General features: G+C 53.3%; 2 protein-coding genes across 2 annotated transcripts in view; one reads left to right on the top strand and one right to left on the bottom strand.

Moving 5' to 3' along the window:
- The window catches only part of LOC144260047 (uncharacterized), a 317,403-nt gene that overhangs the window by 292,510 nt on the left and 6,267 nt on the right, over positions 1-18,626 (bottom strand). The gene's annotated exons all lie outside the window — the stretch shown is intronic.
- LOC144260069 (uncharacterized) overlaps positions 710-18,626 on the top strand; it is a 44,138-nt gene continuing 26,221 nt past the window's right edge. Inside the window, exon 1 of the transcript XR_013344994.1 lies at positions 710-824. The gene's annotated coding sequence lies outside the window, so the exon portion shown is untranslated. The remainder of the gene's footprint in view (positions 825-18,626) is intronic.

The following is an 18,626-nucleotide window of genomic DNA, read 5'->3' as shown; positions in this document are numbered from 1 at the left end:
CAGCACGCACTGCTGCAGGGTGCGAGGAGACGCCAAGTACTGCTGTGAGCAGAACGAGGGGAGGGCGCAGCAAGCTGGCAGGCCTGGGACCCTGTGGCAAGTGTCCTGGGAAACCCAAACCCTGCAAGAGACTCCCTGGGAGGGAACGGCCCATGGAGCTTTACCCTGTGGCCTCCCTGGAGCTAAATGTGGGGTGGGGGCGGCTCTTGGAAGCTGTGATCCAAACAGAGGTGGAGCCTGGCTAGCCTGGGCGTAAGTTGTACCAAGGGTATTGCTGGGCTCTGGATCCCCCCCCCGGAGCCTTCTGCAGGGAAGTGAAAGGCCACCTGGGGCTGCAAGCTCCAGCCCCTGTAGACACAGTTACAGCATCCCTTTTATTTTCGTGCCTTCCCCCCAGAGTGTCTGCACTTCATGGGGGTCGGGGGGCAGGAGGCCCAGCCCCAGAGAAGGCTGCGGTTGGTCTGAAAGCAGTGGGGGCCCCACGAGGACGAGGTGCCCTTCCTGGGGAGCAGGAAGGAGAAGCTGGGCGCTGATGCCCTGGTGGAGGAGGACTGCGTGCTGGGGCAGAGCTCCGCTCGATGGCGTTGATAACTGTAACACGATAACTACGCAGCACTGATGCCCGTCAGGTCAGAACTGAAAACCGGAAGGGACAGCCGGGCGACACAGGGAGCCCTGGTACCTGGTTAGCTGAGCCCCCAGCCTCAGCCAGGTGTGTAACTAGCTCCACGGCAGAGAACAGAGCCATGAATAGGTTCCAGCATGATCTCCCAGCTACGCTCGTCCCGTCGTCCCAGCAGGAACGTGGCGACACCATGAATGACGTATGTCTCAGGAAGAAAAGAAATACTAATGGCGGGAGGACTGTGTGGGGGGTGGGGCACACACAGAACCCCAGGCAGATTGTGGAGGGCAGAATGGGGGGCACACAGAGCCTCTAGCATGAGGCTGTGGGTTGCAGCAGGGAGCCCCTGTACTAGAGGGGGAGGGAGGGTGGCACCCGGGGAGCTTGGGGGAATGGAGGGACCCCTGGTGTGTGTGCTGAGCTTGGCCTGCAGAAGTGACAGCGCGTGTGGTAACCCTCTCGTAAGTCTCTCACATGGAAACGCAGCTAGCAGTCCCCAGGTTGTTACAGCTAAGGGGGTATCCCCTGGGTAGGTCGGTCACTCAGCAGTGGGCCAGGCTCTGACAGCTGCCCCCAAAGCCGACCCCAGGGCTGTGCAGTCTCACGCAGCAGTGGGTGTCTGGCTCTCAGGCCTCCCCAGGATCCCTTGTGCTGGCAGCGAAGGCATTGCCTGTCTGTGGATTGCTGCTGCAGGGTGTGGGCGGGACTGAAGCTGCAGATGAGTGAGCAGAGGTGGGGAGGGGACAGCCTGGCCTGTGGGCATGGCTGGTTGAACAGGGTCGAATGAGGGGAAGGAAGAAGCCAGGGCTGCTTGGGGCAGGGGGTACCAAATCCCGTCTTCACTTAGTGACAGTGAGGTGGGGCCTGTGCTGCGCCATCTCTGCCCGGGCACCAGCCGCTGCTGTCACAAGCACAGGGCTCTGCTTTTCCCACGGGCTGGGGCAGGAGGTTGGGACAGGCTGTGGGAAAGGAGCCTTTTGTGTGACCGTCTCAGACCGGTTCCCGCCAGTCATTGCCAGCCTTGGTCCTGTTGGACAGTCCCAGCACACAGGCAGAATGGGCCACTGGCCCTGGCCTCCCCTGAGCCCCAGAGGTGATCTTCTGGGGCAGGGTTGGGAGATGTGCGTGCGCACATGCGAAGCTTGCAGGGCTCTGCCGTATCTGCTGACTGGTTCACAGGGCTGCTAGGCCAGCACCTTTCTCCCGCGCTGACCTTACATAGCTCACCAGGAGCGCTGGGGGAAGAGGTGGCTACGGAACCCACTGGGGCTTTTCTCTCCTTGTGTTTTGCTACCTGACCACGCTCTGTGTCTCAGTGCTGACATCTCCCGAAGCTTTGGGGCCCCTCCCAGCAGCAGCTGCTGGCTAGGGTGAGAGTGGGCACTTGGATGGGAACAAACGAGCATGTTGCTTCCTTTCATTCTTGTCTAGCATCTGTAAGTCCCCCCAGCGTGCCAGAGAGGCACCGCTGTGCAGCAGGGCCCATGGAGCACGGTGCTATGGAGGGGTCACTGCCCCAGGTGGTGGGTAGTGAAAGGCTGCACACACCCCACAAACAGGATGAGTTGGTAGGGGACTGGGGTGCTTTCACCTTAAAGTACATTTGTGTAAAAGCTGAGAGCCGTGCGCACCTCGTCCCTGCAGCCATCTCCCCACTCTTCTCTTGCTTGTGGGCATGGAGCCACTGAGCCGCACCAGTGAGGACCGCGTCCTGCTCTGGATGTTGGTTACTGCTGGGCGTGACACGGACTTGTGCCTTCAGAAGAAGTTCTTCAGGGCGGGCACTCTTCCTGCACCAGGGCTCTTGGTCCTATGCTAATACCCACGATAACTGCGTGTGTTTGTACTTGCTGCAGGCCGTGGGCACTCACTAGGTTATAGCAGTAGGAATGGGCGTTTCAGCCCTCTGTGGTTGGTAATCTAGGCCTGCCCTGTCCCACGACAGGCCCTGATGTGCTGCCATTGTCTGCCACTGCGCAAGGTGTGCGTTTCCAATGTGCCAGGGAGCTCATGGACTGGAGGTGGCATGTCAGTTCCTTGGGGGTCAGCACAGCGCTTCCCCACTGAGGTAGGCAGGCAGAGCCTGGAGGAGCGGTAAGGACTGAGCGTTACTCGCTGATCAGGCTCCTGGCTTAGAACACACCTGACTAGGCAGCCAGCTGGATGGGACTGGGAGGGGCAGGAGGCTGCTGCATAGGGCGGGATGGCACAGTTGCTCAGCATGGTTGGGGACCATTTCTCTAGCATGAGGTCAAACCTGCTGCATACCTGCAGCCCTCTCATCACCATCTCGTGCTGCTGCTGTGTGTTCATGGCATGGCCCTGGTGGGAAATGCCCCTGTCACCATCCCTGTTAACCCAGCCCCGCGCTCCTGCCGTCTTTAAAGCCTGGCAAGTCTATTTCTGCCCAATATGTTCATTTAAAATAAAAGTTTTGGGGCAGCAGGTGAGTTCTGTGTTTGTGGAAATGCCTGTCTGGGTTCGGGGGCTGCTGGGGAACAAGGCACAGCGGCAGAGGGGATTGGGTTGCAGCCTCTCGCTTCTAGGCTGCCAGGCTGAATTCAGGCCAGGCCAGCAGTAACTGCAAACCTTTGCTCTTGGGTGGCTGTTCAGAGGCCTGTGAGAGGCAGGTGTCCATAGAGCTCCTAGCTCTCCTCGGTGCTCAGCTTAACTTCTGTGTATTGGCATCTCTGGGTCTTTCCGAGCAGTGGGGCAAGGAGGTTGGAGCTCCTGGACACCCTGCAGCCTTAGGCCCATTGACCTGATCCTCAGACACAACATGTAGGGACTTGTTTGATGTGAACAAACACCCGTCCTCCTCGTGCAGTGTTCATGGTGATTCCAGGACAGTGAACTATCCCAGGGCGATTGAAGCCCTGCAGTTGGCTGGAGAAGCACGGCTGGTTGGCTGAGTGCTGCTCCTGGGGCTGGGATGAACGTGTCCTAGTCAGCTCGGCAGAGACACTGTTTAAGTGATTGAAAGTGTGGCCGAGTCTGGTGCATTGGCATGGCTGGGAAAGGAAAGGGGGGAGCTGCAAACTCCCTGTGGATCAGCCTCTTGCACTGCTGTAAAGTAGCCTAGCTACCTCCTAAATGCAGCAGGGTTAGTGTGCAGTGTGGTGGCGGGGGTGCAGTGCGCTTGCTCCAAAGCTGCTACCTCCCTTGCTCTCAGATGCCTCTCGTTCAGTTATTCTCTTCCCATGTTTTACACCTGCATAACTCCTGTTCTGTTTGCTGGTCCTCACTGGAAACTGCAACTGCTCCCCACGTAGTATTCTCTGAACACATCCGCTCAATGTGCAGCAACAGTCAGAAAAGTTAACAATGTTAGGAGCCATTAGGAAGGGGATAGGTAACAAGACAGAAAATATATCGCCTCTGTATAAATCCATGGTACGTCCACATCTTGAATACTGCAGGCAAATGTAGTCGCCCTATCTCAAAAGAGATATATTGGAAAAGGAACAGAGAAGATCAACACAAATGATGAGGGGGATGGAACAGGTTCTGTATGAGGAGAGATTAATAAAACTGGAACTGTTCAGTTTGGAAAAGAGACGACTAAGGGGGGATATGTTAGAGGTCTATAAATTTTTCACTGGTGTGGAGAAACACAACACAAGAACTAGGGGGTCACCAAATGAAATTAATAGGTAGATTTAAAACAAATACAAGGAAATATTTCTTCACACAACACACAGTCAACCTGTGGAACTCCTTGCAGAGGACGTTGTGAAGGCCAAGACTATAACGGGGTTCAAAAAAGAACTAGACAAATTCATGGATGATAGGTCCATCAATGGCTATTAGCCAGAATGGGCAGAGATGGTGCCAGAAGCTGCGAACAGGTGTCGGAGGGTTGCTAACCCTCCTGGTTTTACCGGGAGTCTCCTGGAATCGGATCCTATCTCCCAGAGGTTACTGACACCAAACTAAGAGATTTTTAGGCTGCCAAAAGTCTGGCGATGCAACGGGGCTAAGGCGGGTTTCTTGCCTGCCCTGGCTCTGCGTCACTCCTGGAAGCGGCTGGCACGTCTCTGTGGCCTCTGTGGGGAGGGGGCAGAGGGTCTCTGTGTGCTGCCGGTGCCCGGAGCGGAAAGTGTGGCCAATGGGAGCTGGAGGGGTGGTGCTTGCGGTGCAGGCAGAGTGAGGAGCCCCCACCCCCAGGGGCTGTAGAGACATGCTGGCCGCTTCTGGGAGCGGCGTGGGGCCTGGGCAGGCAGGGAGCCTGCCTTAGCCCCGCTGCACTGCCGACCGGGAGCCGTCCCAGGTAAGCACCTCTCAGCTGGAGCGTGCACCCCCAACTCCCTTCTGCACCCCAATCCCCTGCCCTAGCCCTGAGCCCGCTCCAGCAGCCAAAATCCCTCCCAGAGCTTGCATCCCGCACTGTCTCCTGCACCCCAACCCCCTGGCCCAGGCTCAGCCCGGAGCCCTCCTCACACACTCCGAACCTCTAAGCCCCCGCCCAGAGACTGCACCCCCTGCTATACACCAACTCCCTATCCCAGCCTGCTAAAATTAAGCGAGGGTAGGGGAGAGTGAGCAACGGATGGAGTGAGCAGGGCGGGGCCTCAGAGAAGGGGTGGGGCAAGGGCATTTGGGTTTCTGTGATTACACAGTCGGCAACCCTAGTGACGGGATGGATCACTTGATGATTCCCTGTTCTGTTCATTCCCTCTGGGGCACCTGGCACTGGCCACTGTCGAAGACAGGACACTGGGCGAGATGGGCCTTTGGTCTGACCCAGTGTGGCCATTCTGATGTTTCTAGGAGGCTATTAAGAAGATTGCTAGCCCTGCTTCCCGAGATACCACAGGTAGTAGCTTTGCCCAGCCCAGCACATTGCCAGTTCTCATACCTTTGATTAGTCTTTCAGCCAGGTCCAGCCCATGTGCCACTTAGGGTTGCCAGGAGTTTGATTTTCAACTGGAATCCCTGGGTGAAAAGGGACCCTGGTGGCTCTGGTCAGTCCAGTCAGTAGTGCAGCAGGGCTAAGGCAGGCTCCCTACCTGCCCTGGCTCCGCGCAGCTCCTGGAAGTGGCTGGAATGTCCCTGCGGCTACTAGGCTCAAGGGCAGCCAGGGGGGGCTCCGTGTGCTGCCCCCACCCTGAGCACCGGCTCCGCAGCTCCCATTGGCTACTTCACCTGCAGCTCTCTTCTGCTGCCTGCTTCCTGGCTTTATACCAGCCCTGTCTGTTCTGTCTCAGGGGGACTCCCTCATCAATCAGCCTATCAGGTTAATTGGCCTAATTCAGTGATACTCAGACCTCAGTGGTTCAGGAGCCAAATTAGCCATCAGCATTACCCAAAGAGTCACAGTTGTGTGAATTCATTGTTTCATTTACTATAGTGCTATATATACTATAGTCCTATTTAAACAGTATGATGGAAAGATTTAGTTTATATACATAGGAACCGACTCTGTGGGTGCTGCAGGGCTGGAACACCCACGGGGAAAAATTAGTGGGTACTCCGCACCCACTGGCAGCCAAGCTCCCTGCCCCGCCCCCACCCCCTCCTCCTCCCCTGAGCGTGGCATCCCCGCTCCTCCCCGTCCCAGCGCTTCCTGCCTGCCGCCTAACAGCTGTTTGGTGGCACTTATGCCTTTCCGGGAGGGTGGGGGAGGAGGCGGTAAAGAGGCGGGGCAGGGGCAGGGACTTGGGAGAAGGGGGGGAATTGGGGCAGGGTGAGGGTGCGGCAGGGGTGGGGCCAGGGGCAGGGTGGGGGTCGAGCACCCACGGGGCAGAGGGGAAGTCAGCGCCTATGTTTCTATAGATATATATATTATTCCTACAGCAAAATGACTGACCAAGTATTATTTTATCAACAATTGGTTAATGACACAGTAGAAGTCTCCTGACTGGTTAATAACTTAGACTGGTGACTAATTCAATCACATGGTGTTTTAATATCACGTGCTGCAACGGGCCCCAGGAGACGTTAAAGAACCACTTGCAGCTCAGGACCCTCAGTCTGAGCATCACTGGTCTAACTCAACCTGCTCGGCCTTGTGTGGAGCAGGCCCCCCATCCCACTTCCAGAAGCTGGTGGGAGCGAGACCCGGACAGTCTGCAGCAGGCGTGAGAGAAGGCCAAGCACCTTCCACTCCTGCTGGCTTCCCCGTCTTCTAAATGGCGAATGGGAACCAAAATTACTGACACTGAAGTACATGAGAAAGCAAAATTGTCAAGTTGAATTATTAGTTTCCACCACAGACGTCTCCGTTGGCTAGGACACCTGCCCGCATGGACGCTTTCCAAAGGGTCTCCTGCATGGAGACTGTGCCCTTGGCCCAAGGCCACAGGGCCAAACTTGCCTCAGGTTTAAGGATGTTTCCAAGAGGGACTGGAAAACTTTCAGCATCAGCACGGCCAGCTGGGAAGACGTGGCAAGACACAGGCCGTGCCGCACCCGCGAGCCACAGGGGGCGTCTACGCAGCAAGTTTCCGAGCCTGGAGCTCCTGCCACGGCGCTAAAAATAGCCACATAGGCTTGGGCTTGGGCTGGAGCGAGGGCTCTGCACCCACCATGCCTCCCTGGGGTTCAGAGCCCCACGTCTATAGGGCTATTTTTGGTGCCACAGTGCGAGCCCTGCAAGCCTCGGACTACCCGTGGCAGGGGGTGCTGCTTGCTGTGTAGACACACCCAAAGAGGCTGAAGAGAGGGGAAAAGTAAACAGGAAAGCGCAGCAGGCTGCAAGGGCTCTTGGTGTGCCAACTTTATCTTCCGTCCCTGCGCTTCACTCCCGCATTACAGGCAGCTGTCACGCGAGAGCTGTCGTCTGTGGTGAAGTTGGAGCCATGTTGGCCCCAGGATCTGAGAGAGGCCCGGTGCGGGAGGTCATGTCTTATTGCATCAAAGCTCTCACCAACCGAAGTTGGCGAACTCAACGACTTGACCTCCCCGACCTTGTCACTCGAGAACTGGACATTTTAGGTACTCGCGATGCTGCCGCATGACACACAGTCACCCAGCTGCAGATGTGCATGGTGCTGTACAGTGGGTACAATGGACCAAACAATGAATAGTGCCCCAGCCGTGTCTCAGCGCCGAAGCTGGTATCCTGAGCCAACACCAGCCGTGCTGGGTGCTCGTCTCCATGCCCTGCTGAGCCCTGTTTGCCCTGTACACACCCCCGCTCCTGGAGAGGCTGGGGTTAATTCGATCACTTCCCAGTGCTGTGGCTGGCCAGCCAGCTGGGGAACCTACTGGCTCTTTATTGGTCCCTGAGAACAAAGGCCCTTCCTCAGAGCTGTCAGCCGCCCCCTCACCTCCCCACCGTCCCCTGCAATAGGAGGGTTTGGGTCATCTGAGAAAAGGAGCCAATGGCAGCTTCCCGCTACCCTCGACTCTGGCTGCTTTTTTCCCCCTCCAGAGCAAACCTTTGAATTGCTCTGGCCCTTTGGATTGTCAGGGCCCCCAGCCAATCCTAGGGCCGCAGACCGTCCATGCCTAGCACAGGCAGGACTCAACTGTCAGCCAGGAAAACAGTAACTGAGCCCAGGCACTAAGTGTTTCCCCCTTTAGGGTCAAAGTCCGAAGATATTTTCTCTCTCTCTCTCTCTGGGATGCTCTTTGGAGCCCCTGTCTCCAGCAATCCGAATGTGTGTGTGTGTGTGGGGGGGTGTCTATGTAGATATGGGGATGGTGTGTGCATCTCTCTCTGTAATCTGGTCCGCTCGACAGGATCCCTGCATCTGCTGTTGCATGAATTCTGCATTTCACGGGCAGGACCGGTGCTTTGCCCCCCTCGGTCAGGCTCCCTGGATGGCCTGGCTTGTGGAGCTGAGTGACTGATGTCCTTGTGGGGTTGCCAAACCTTCCCACAATCTCCCCTCCACTTGGAAACTTTTGTTCTAGTCTGTGCAAATAGGGGGTGGTGGGCAGGGTTGGTCCCACTCCTCTGGGAAGTGGGTGGAGGCCAGGATGCCTCCTGATCAACCAGATTAAAATTGGGACAGGAGAAGAGGAAACCAGCTGGTCAGTTCCTGGGCCAAAAGGGCAGGCGAAATGCTCAAGGGGCTTGCCCAGGTCAGGCCACAACGCCGGCTGCATTTGGGTGCAGGTGGCCAATACCCTGGTGTCTGTGTATCTCTGCGTGGACAATGGATTGAAGCAGAAGTAGAGGGAAACAGGTGCTGAACAATGGAGATTATTGAAACTTTACTTCACGTGGTAACTGCTGGAGAGCAGAGGAAAATCCCCCCGCTATGAGGGTTGGAGTAAATCATCGGATCTGTAACCTGAGCTTGAACTGTGAAATAGATGGTCGTTCTATAATGCTGCAGCCTCTTTCGCACAGGGTCTTGCCCGCTGCGCAATGAAAAGGAAGTCTTTACAAACGCAGGGTAAGAAAAGCAGCCAAGCAGGTGACAGGTTTGCTTAGATACAGAGTGTCAGGAAAGTGCCATGGGTGGGAGACGGGCATTGCATTTGCTTATACTATTGGTGACCGGTCGGCTTAGGAGATTCCATGGGGAGCTGATTCCAGACATGGGGACTGTAATACAGAGAGAGGATCCAGGAGAGGGAGAAAGGTTTGGGCTGGGAGCCACAGGGGTTCATTGCAAAGGGGCACTGACCTGAGGATGTAGGTGATGAGAATAAATATCAAGGAGGAGAAAAAAGTGGTCATCAGAGGTGACAGAAAACATAGGGGGTTTTAGTGAGTTAGTAAAAAAGAGCTGAAGCAGATGGACTCCAAAGGTGGGCAATGAAAAAGGCTAGAGGGATTGGTATGATTAGATCTGTTTACAGAGGAGTCACATGAGAGGGAATGCAATAGATAGCAAAATAACGACTGGTCCAGAGAAGGTGAATCCCATTCATACTTTCCTGTGACCAGAGAATGAGGGGACCCCCACACAATGAAACTGAAAGGGAATACAAGGACATTTTTATACAGTGCATAATTAACCTGTGGAACTCACTGCCACATGATACGCTAGAGGCAGAGAGGAAGCTTGGTCTTGTGGTGGGTGAAGGTGCAGGACAGCACTAGATGCACCCTCCCAGTTTGGCAGCAAACCATTGATAACTCCGCTTTGAGTCCGATCTTTCAACCAGTTGTGCACCCACCTTGTAGTGATTTCATCTAGATCATATTTCCCTGTGTTTTCTGAGCATTCAGAATTGGCCACCCAGATCCTCCACAAAGTGTCCTAAGAGAATTCCCCACCAAGGCTATGGGAAAGTCGTGTGAGAACAGGGGCGAGAACTCAGGAATCCCTGTTTCCCTATAGCCCATCCTGCTATCCAATCCGGTGTCTCTGTCGCCACCGTCGGTCCCCCAGGACCACAGCTTATTGGTGCTACAGGGCGAGTCATTTAGCAGGAAGCTCTCCAGGTCAGGGAACCTGCTTGGACTTTTGGCTGCTACTGTAATATAAATATTTAATAATAATAAAGGTTGTGTAGATATAAGCTGCCTCTAAAATACTTCAACTTGGCTTTAGTCTTAGAAACAGCACTTTGCAAACAATCCCCTTTTCCTGCATTTTACTATCCAACTTGTAAACAGCCCAACGTACAGCACGTGCTCCGGGGATGCTTTTCCACACCAGCCGCTGTGCCAGAAGTGAGCCCTCAAAAGCGTGGAAAGCTCAGCGGACTGTTCTACTGAGATGTGCTGGGATGGGCACCTGGACCATTCATAGGCTTTGGTATCTCTCAGTGTTCTCTGTATCTCCGGGAGCTGGGGATTGCACTCTGGCTCCATGAGGGACAGTAACTGACCTTGCTGCAGGAACTAAAATCAGTGGGGGGTAATTACTGTAAATCACTGCAGAGTAGGGTGACCAGATGTCCTGTTTTTATAGGGACAGTCCTGTTTTTTGGGACTTTTTCTTATCTAGGCGCCTATTACCCCCACCCCCTGTCGGTTTTTTTCACAGTTGCTATCTGGTCACCCTACTGCAGAGAGATACCACCATTGCCTTGGCCGCGTCTACACGACCAAATGCTGGTGACCTAACTTACGTCGGCACGCAGCTATTAAATTGCTTATGCGTGTGCACACATTGCTCCTCGCGCGGGCGGTGTGTGTCCTCACCGGGAGCGCTTGTATCAATTTTACTGTCAGTGCAGGGCCTGGTGGGAGGGCTCCCGGGGGCCAGTAGCGGTCGATGTGAGCAATGCCGTGTCTACACTCACACTGCATCGACCTACTTATATCGCGCGTGTCTCTATGCCGCTCGGGGAGGCGGTGTGACTGAATCGGCGCAGAGAGGCCCTGACATCGGCAGGAGCCAGATTTAAGTGAAGACAAGGCCACAGCTAGGTCGATGCAAGGCAGCTGCATCGACCTAACCCTGCAGTGTGGACCAGGCCCCAGACTGACGCTGATCAGATTCTGGAGACAGAAAACAGGCTTTTGGTACCAAGAAGCAGCCTGGACTCACTCAGTGACCCTCCTTTGAGCCCTGAACTGATATGCGACTGTAACCAAGAGACTGGCAGGGGCTGAGGGACCAGAACCTGCCAGGGTCTCCATGGGGGAGATGGGTAACACCTGGTAAATTAGCACGTGTTTTATTACATGTTTTCAGACATTCCCAGGCCAGCAGGGACCATTGTGATCAGTCTGACCTCCTGCATAACACAGGCCAGAGGACTTCCCCAGAACCACAACTTCTGAGTTAGAGCATCTCTTTAAAGAAGTTCCAAACCCTTCCAACCTTCATTTCAAAATATCCAGCGATGGAGAAGCCACTAGGACCCTCCCTGTGCTGTTTTTGTCCTAAATAAATGTACTGGGCATTGTGATAGCTGGCTGGTCTCTAGTAATCCCCACCAAAGCCCTGGGAGAGTGAGATGCAGGCGCTGGACTAAGGTCAGAGCTGCTGGGATAATCACAGTGAATTGCAAGCGGGGGCTGCAAGCCTAAACTCCTGGTCTGGAGGGAGAGGGATGTGGGTTCTGGAGCGCTGAAACCTAAAGGAGACCCCATAGGGGCAGAGGTGCAGTGAATCCTGGGTCTGTGACAGGCCCCACATCTGCACAAGTGCCATGGGCTGTCCCAGTGCAGCCCCCCAGCTTGGTCCCCTGGCACCACAAATATGGCAGAGCTGGTGATACGGTGCTGTAGGTGTGCTTGGTGCTGTACAAACCCATGCAAAGGCTTTGCACTCAAATCCGGTGTCACACTGAGGGATGAGCCCTGTAGTTTCCATGAGCCATGCCACCTACCCAAGGGAGCAGGGTGCCACCCCCACGCCAGCTCTTGCCCTGTGCAGGCAGGGTCGAGGGTCGCGCAGTATTTTGTCCCTTCTGCGGCTCTGCGTTGCTGGAGGTGAGGTGTGGCGGTGGGAGGGCTGCAGCGCTGGGAGGGGCTGAGCTGGGGGGGGGGTGGTGGTTTCAGAGCAGCCGGAGCATGAGGGGGAGTATAGCAGAGGCTGTTTGGTGGGGTGTCGTTCCATTACTACTCTCCACCCATTTGGACAGACCCTGGGTCACTCGTGTTGGCTCCTTCTGGAATCAACCAGTTGCCGGCCTGACCCCAGCAGGCTCATCCCAGTGCTGCTGCTTCTGGGGACCTGTGTCCCCACTACAGGGCAGCCTCTTCCCACCATTTGAATGACCTTTTCCCTACCAGGTCCTACAAGTCTGTGAACCTCGCCGCCCAATTACAAGGATGGAGAGGAGGCAGGAGCTGGGCTCCCTGCATCAAAGGGACTCCACAGAGAAGGAAATGCCGAGAAATGTCTGCACGGGTGAGTGACAGCCACTGAGACCCTGCCTGGACAAAGCAAACCAGCAGAGCCCTGTTTGTCCCAGACTACGTCGAGCCCGCTCGCCTCATGACGTTAACCGTGGTTCTCCATGTGCTTCCGCTGCTCCGGGTTAGCCTCAGAGTCATTTTACAGCAGAGCCTCGGCGTTACGGACCCCTCGGGGCTGGAGGCTGCTCGTCACTTGGAACAAAGCCTGAGGGTTGTTCCTTCAAAAGTTTACAACTGACCAGTGGCTTAATGCCGCTGTGAAATGTTACTGTGCAGAAGACAAATGCTGCTTTTAACCATCTTGATTTAAATGAAACAAGCACAGAAACAGTTTCCTTCCCTTGTCAAAAAATCGTAAACTTTTCCTTGGTTTTATTCGTAGTTGACGTTTCACCCGGCACTGCACTGTGTTCGTTTTTGTGTGCGTCTCTGCTGCTGCCTGACGGTGAACTTCTGGTTCCAAATGCGGTGTGGGGTTGACCAGTCGGATTGTGATTCTGAGGTCTGTAACTCTGTGGTTCTCAGAGCCCTAGAGAATCCCCACCCAGCATGTCCAAGGGGCTCTGGGAAAGTGTCCTGGCCCCCTGAGTAGTTGCACGGTCACTGGACCCCAAAACTCATCAGCCAGGCTCCCAGGATAAAAACTCCTCTCTTTGTGGACTCATTTCAAATCTTGCTCAGTCATTCGCAAACTGTTCCAAATAAGCCGGTCACACTGCGGGGTATTGATTGGCCGAGGCTTGTTTTCAAACCCTAGTCATCCCAACTAAAACAACCTAGTTTGGTGGCTTCCTATGATTTGCAGTGCCTATAATTTTCAACTCGAACCCGATCATTTTGTTATTGTCAAAAATCTCCTGCCCGGGCTGAGCGGCTGCGTGCCCGGTTTCGTTAGGAATGAAGGGTGTGAGAGAACGGTGGTCAGTTCAAAGCTCTCGGTTACGCCAGCGTTAAAGGAGCTGCTGTCCTCTGGAAAACCTCATTTCCCTCTGAGCACTTTGCACGTGCTTTGTTACAGGTCACACCGGAGAGCCCCGTGACAGAAACAACCCTGCTTCTCTGCTGTTAACATGTCTTTGCTTTGTGCATTGAGACCACCTTGTGTGGGGAGCCAGCTTCATTGTTTGGCTGATGGTCAGTTGCCTTTCTAATCAAATGCACTAAGACAAGGGTTCTCAAACTGTGGGCTGGGACCCCAAAGTGGGGGTCGCCAAGGCCGGTGTTGGCCCTGGGCCCCAGCAAGTCTGAAACCCAAGCCCCACCGCCCAGGGCTAAGGTTACATGCCCCCGGCCAGGGCAGAAGCCCTTGGGCTTCAGCTTTGGCCTCCCTGCCCCAGGTGGTGGGGCTCGGGCAGCTGGGCTCGGGGGGGGCGTGGGGAAGGGGGCTTAGTCTTTGGTCCCCCTCCTGGGGCCGTGTAGTAATTTTTGTTGTCAGAAGGGGCGGAGGTCACAGTGCAATGAACTTTGAGAACCGCTGCACTAGGATGATAACATCCCTCTCATGCCCGGACTGGCAGAGCTCAGATGCACATTGCTCCCTAGCCTCTGTCTGGGAGTGTCTCCCAGGAAGAGCAGCAAAGCTCAGCCTAGCGAGATGGCAGGCAGGCCTGTGGGTATGGAAGTGGGAGAGGAAGAAAGGTCTGAACAAGGTTGTTGATCATGCACTGGCTCTGCTTAAAAGACCTTTGTAACGATGCTGGTTCTGGTGGGACACAACTGAGAGTGCCAATTCAGGACAAACTGCTTAAAGCAGGGCAGTTACAGGCCAAGGCTAGGGTTTCTGTGCATACCAAGGCAAACCAAACCAGCCAAACAGGGAAGACTTCAGTTTTACCCCACTAGCTAACCACACAAGCAATTCCCTTAGACACTCCAGTTTCCCAGTATCACCACCAGCGCCACTCGTTATGGGGACGAATGGTTATGAAAACCAACACCCCAGTAAAAGAAAAAAGGTTCTCTGGATCCTGAAGGACCAAGCCCCAGACCCAAGTCAATATACCAGTCAGATCTTACCCACAAATCACGCTGTTGCCAATCCTTTAGAATCTAAAATCTAAAGGTTTATTCATAAAAGGAAAAATATATGGATTAGAGCTAGAATTGGTTAGGCCTGGGTAGAGACTGTCGAATCGTGGAAATCAATGAATGGCTATGCAGGTGGTGTCGGAGAGAAGGCTTTGGATTCTTTGACCATGGGATGGCGTTCCAAGGAGGAGGAGTGCTAGGCAGAGACGGACTCCACCTAACGAAGAGAGGGAAGAGCATCTTTGCAAGCAGGCTGGCTAATCTAGTGAGGAGGGCTTTAAACTTTAAACCGGGGGAAGGAGACCAAAGCCCTGAGGTAAGTGGGGAAGTGGGATACCGGGAGGAAGCACGAGCAGGAGCGCGCGATGGCTCCTGCTTCATACTGAGAAAGAGGGATGATCAGCGAGTTATCTCAGGTGCCTATACACAAATGCAAGAAGCCTGGGAAACAAGCAGGGAGAACTGGAAGTCCTGGCACAGTCAAGGAATTATGATGTGATCAGCACAACAGAGACTTGGTGGGATAACTCACATGACTGGAGTACTGTCATGGATGGATATAAACTGTTCAGGAAGGACAGGCAGGGCAGAAAAGGTGGGGGAGTAGCACTGTATGTAAGGGAGCAGTATGACTGCTCAGAGCTCTGGTGTGAAACTGCAGAAAAACCTGAGAGTCTCTGGATTAAGTTTAGAAGTGTGAGCAACAAGGGTGATGTCGTGGTGGGAGTCTGCTATAGACCACCGGACCAGGGGGATGAGGCGGACGAGGCTTTCTTCCAGCAACTCACAGAAGTTACTAGATCGCAGGCCCTGGTTCTCATGGGAGACTTCAATCACCCTGATATCTGCTGGGAGAGCAATACAGCGGTGCACAGACAATCCAGGAAGTTTTTGGAAAGCGTAGGGGACAAGTGATGGAGAAACCAACTAGGGGCAGAGCTCTTCTTGACCTGCTGCTCACAAACCGGGAAGAATTAGTAGGGGAAGCAAAAGTGGATGGGAATCTGGGAGGCAGTGACCATGAAATGGTCGAGTTCAGGATCCTAACACAAGGAAGAAATGAGAGCAGCAGAATACAGACCCTGGACTTCAGAAAAGCAGACTTTGACTCCCTCAGGGAACTGATGGGTAGGATCCCCTGGGAGAATAACATGAGGGGGAAAGGAGTCCAGGAGAGCTGGGTGTATTTTGAAGAATCCTTATTGAGGTTACAGGGACAAACCATCAGGATGTGTAGAAAGAATAGTAAATATGGCAGGCGACCAGCTTGACTTCACAGTGAAATCCTTGCTGATCTTAAACACAAAAAGGAAGCTTACAAGAAGTGGAAGATTGGACAAATGACCAGGGAAGAGTATAAAAATATTGCTCGGACTTGCAGGAGGGAAATCAGGAAGGCCAAATCACACCTGGAGTTGCAGCTAGCAAGAGATGTTAAGAGTAATAAGAAGGGTTTCTTCAGGTATGTTAGGAACAAGAAGAAAGACAAGAAAAGGGTGGGCCCCTTACTGAATGAGGGAGGCAACCTAGTGACAGAGGATGTGGAAAAAGCTAATGTACTCAATGCTTTTTTTGCCTCTGTCTTCACTAACAAGGTCAGCTCCCAGACTACTGCACTGAGCAGCACAGCATGGGGAGGAGGTGACCAGCCCGCTGTGGAGAAAGAAGTGGTTCGGGACTATTTAGAAAAGCTGGACGAGCACAAGTCCATGGGGCCGGATGCGTTGCATCCGAGAGTGCTAAAGGAGCTGGCGGATGTGATTGCAGAGCCATTGGCCATGATCTTTGAAAACTCATGGCGATCGGGGGAAGTCCCAGACGACTGGAAAAATGCTAATATAGTGCCCATCTTTAAAAAAGGGAAGAAGGAGGATTCTGGGACCTACAGGCCAGTCAGCCTCACATCAGTCCCTGGAAAAATCATGAAGCAGGTCCCCAAGGAATCAATTCTGAAGCACTTAGAGGAGAGGAAAGTGATCAGGAGCAGTCAGCATGGATTCACCAAGGGCAAGTCATGCCTGCCTAATCTGATTTCCTTCTATGATGAGATGACTGGCTCTGAGGATAAGGGATAAAGCAGTGGACGTGTTGTTCCTTGACTTTAGCAAAGCTTTTGACACGGTCTCCCACAGTATTCTTGCCAGCAAGTTAAAAGAAGTATGGGCTGTATGAATGGACTATAAGGTGGATAGAAGGTTGGCTAGATTGTCGGGCTCAATGGGTAGTGATCAATGGCTCCACGTCTAGTTGGCAGCCGGTATCAAGTGGAGTGCCCCAAGGGTCGGTCCTGGGGCTGGTTTTGTTCAATATCTTCATAAATGATCTGGAGGATGGTGTGGATTGCACCCTCAGCAAGTTTGCAGATGACACTAAAGTGGGAGGAGTGGTAGATATGCTGGAGGGTAGGGATAGGATACAGAGGGTCCTAGACAAATGAGAGGATTGGGCCAAAAGAAATCTGATGAGGTTCAACAAGGATAAGTGCAGCGTCCTGCACTTGGGACGGAAGAACCCAATGCACCGTTACAGACTAGGGACCGAATGGCTCGGCAGCAGTTCTGCGGAAAAGAACCTAGGGGTTACAGTGGACGAGAAGCTGGATATGAGTCAACAGTGTGCCCTTGTTGCCAAGAAGGCCAATGGCATTTTGAGCTGTATAAGTAGGGGCATTGCCAGCAGATCGAGGGACGTGATCGTTCCCCTCTATTCCTCATTGGTGAGGCCTCATCTGGAGTACTGTGTCCAGTTTTGGGCCCCACACTACAAGAAGGCTGTGGAAAAATTGGAAAGAGTCCAGCGGAGGGCAACAAAAATGATTAGGGGACTGGAACACATGACTTATGAGGAGAGGCTGAGGGAACTGGGATTGTTTAGTCTGCGGAAGAGAAGAATGAGGGGGGATTTGATAGCTGCTTTCAACTACCTGAAAGGGGGTTCCAAAGAGGATGGATCTAGACTGTTCTCAGTGGTAGCAGATGACAGAACAAGGAGTAATGGTCTCAAGTTGCAGTGGGGGAGATTTAGGTTGGATATTAGGAAATCTTTTTCACTAGGAGGGTGGTGAAGCACTGGAATGCGTTACCTAGGGAGGTGGTGGAATCTCCTTCCTTAGAAGTTTTTAAGGTCAGGCTTGACAAAGCCCTGGCTGGGATGATTTAGTTGGGGATTGTTCCTGCTTTGAGCAGGGGGTTGGACTAGATGACCTCCTGAGGTCCCTTCCAACCCTGATATTCTATGATTCTATGAAATGGAATCAATTACATATAGTAATGTCAAATTTCTTGGTTCATCATTCAGTCCTTTGTGTAGAGCTTCCGTTTGTAGCCAAGTCCCTCCAGAGGTAGGAAGCAGGATTGAAGACCAGATGGAGGAGCTGCAGCAGCTTTTTATAGTCTCTTGCTATGTGATCTCTGCTTTCTTTGTCCCAAGGACAAGCTGCCCATCCCATGGCCTCGAAACACCTCAGAGTTCTGTCCATAGGCAGGACCCTGCACACCTTGCTGAGTCCCAAGGTGTATCTGCCTTCTTTCGATAGGTCAGTTGTGTAGCGGATGGTCCTCAATGGGCCATCAAGAAGGCTGGGCAGAGCTGAGACCAACTTGTCTGGGGTGTCACCCAGAAGCATAGCATAAGTTTGAAATACAGACAGTATAGAGCCAATATTCATAACTTTAACTAGAAAAATTATACAAATACACAGATAGCATAATTATAACCAGTCAATCATATTCTTTGCTGCACTGGCTTTATAATTAGACAATTCTGTTTTGAGGGCGACATGTGACTCCGTGGGGGGCCATTGTGTCACCTTGGTGGTGGTGTTTTATTTTAAGTGTGTATGTTTTCATTATCATCAATATTTTAACCTCTTGGAGCATGTACAAGAAGGGAGAAAGAAACCTCGGCAAAATCCAAGCCCTTAACAGAATCTGACAAGACGCGCTAGTATTTAAAGACCTGTGGAGTTTTGTTTTCTTAATGATTGGAAGCCAGGTGCAATAGTGAGAATTATGCGTGTGGACAGAGGGAGGGAGACATTTTGTCTTTACTGCAATTAACATTTTCATTTACTTTTACACTCTTAAGAAGCTAAAGTCATCGTGGCTAATGCCAGCTTTGCTGGCTGTTGCAGTGTCTAACGTACTCTGTGTCATTCTTCGCCAAGGGGGAAGTCTCCATACGTAGTCCCGTATCACCCCCCCACAGAGGTTCAAGCAAATGGCTGGAGTTCTGCCCCAGGTCTATGCCCGTAGG

Source organism: Eretmochelys imbricata, chromosome 2 (assembly GCF_965152235.1).
Source record: "Eretmochelys imbricata isolate rEreImb1 chromosome 2, rEreImb1.hap1, whole genome shotgun sequence".
NCBI lineage: Eukaryota > Metazoa > Chordata > Testudines > Cheloniidae > Eretmochelys > Eretmochelys imbricata.
Note: the sequence above shows the minus strand (reverse complement) of the source record. Positions and strands in the feature narration are given on the sequence as shown.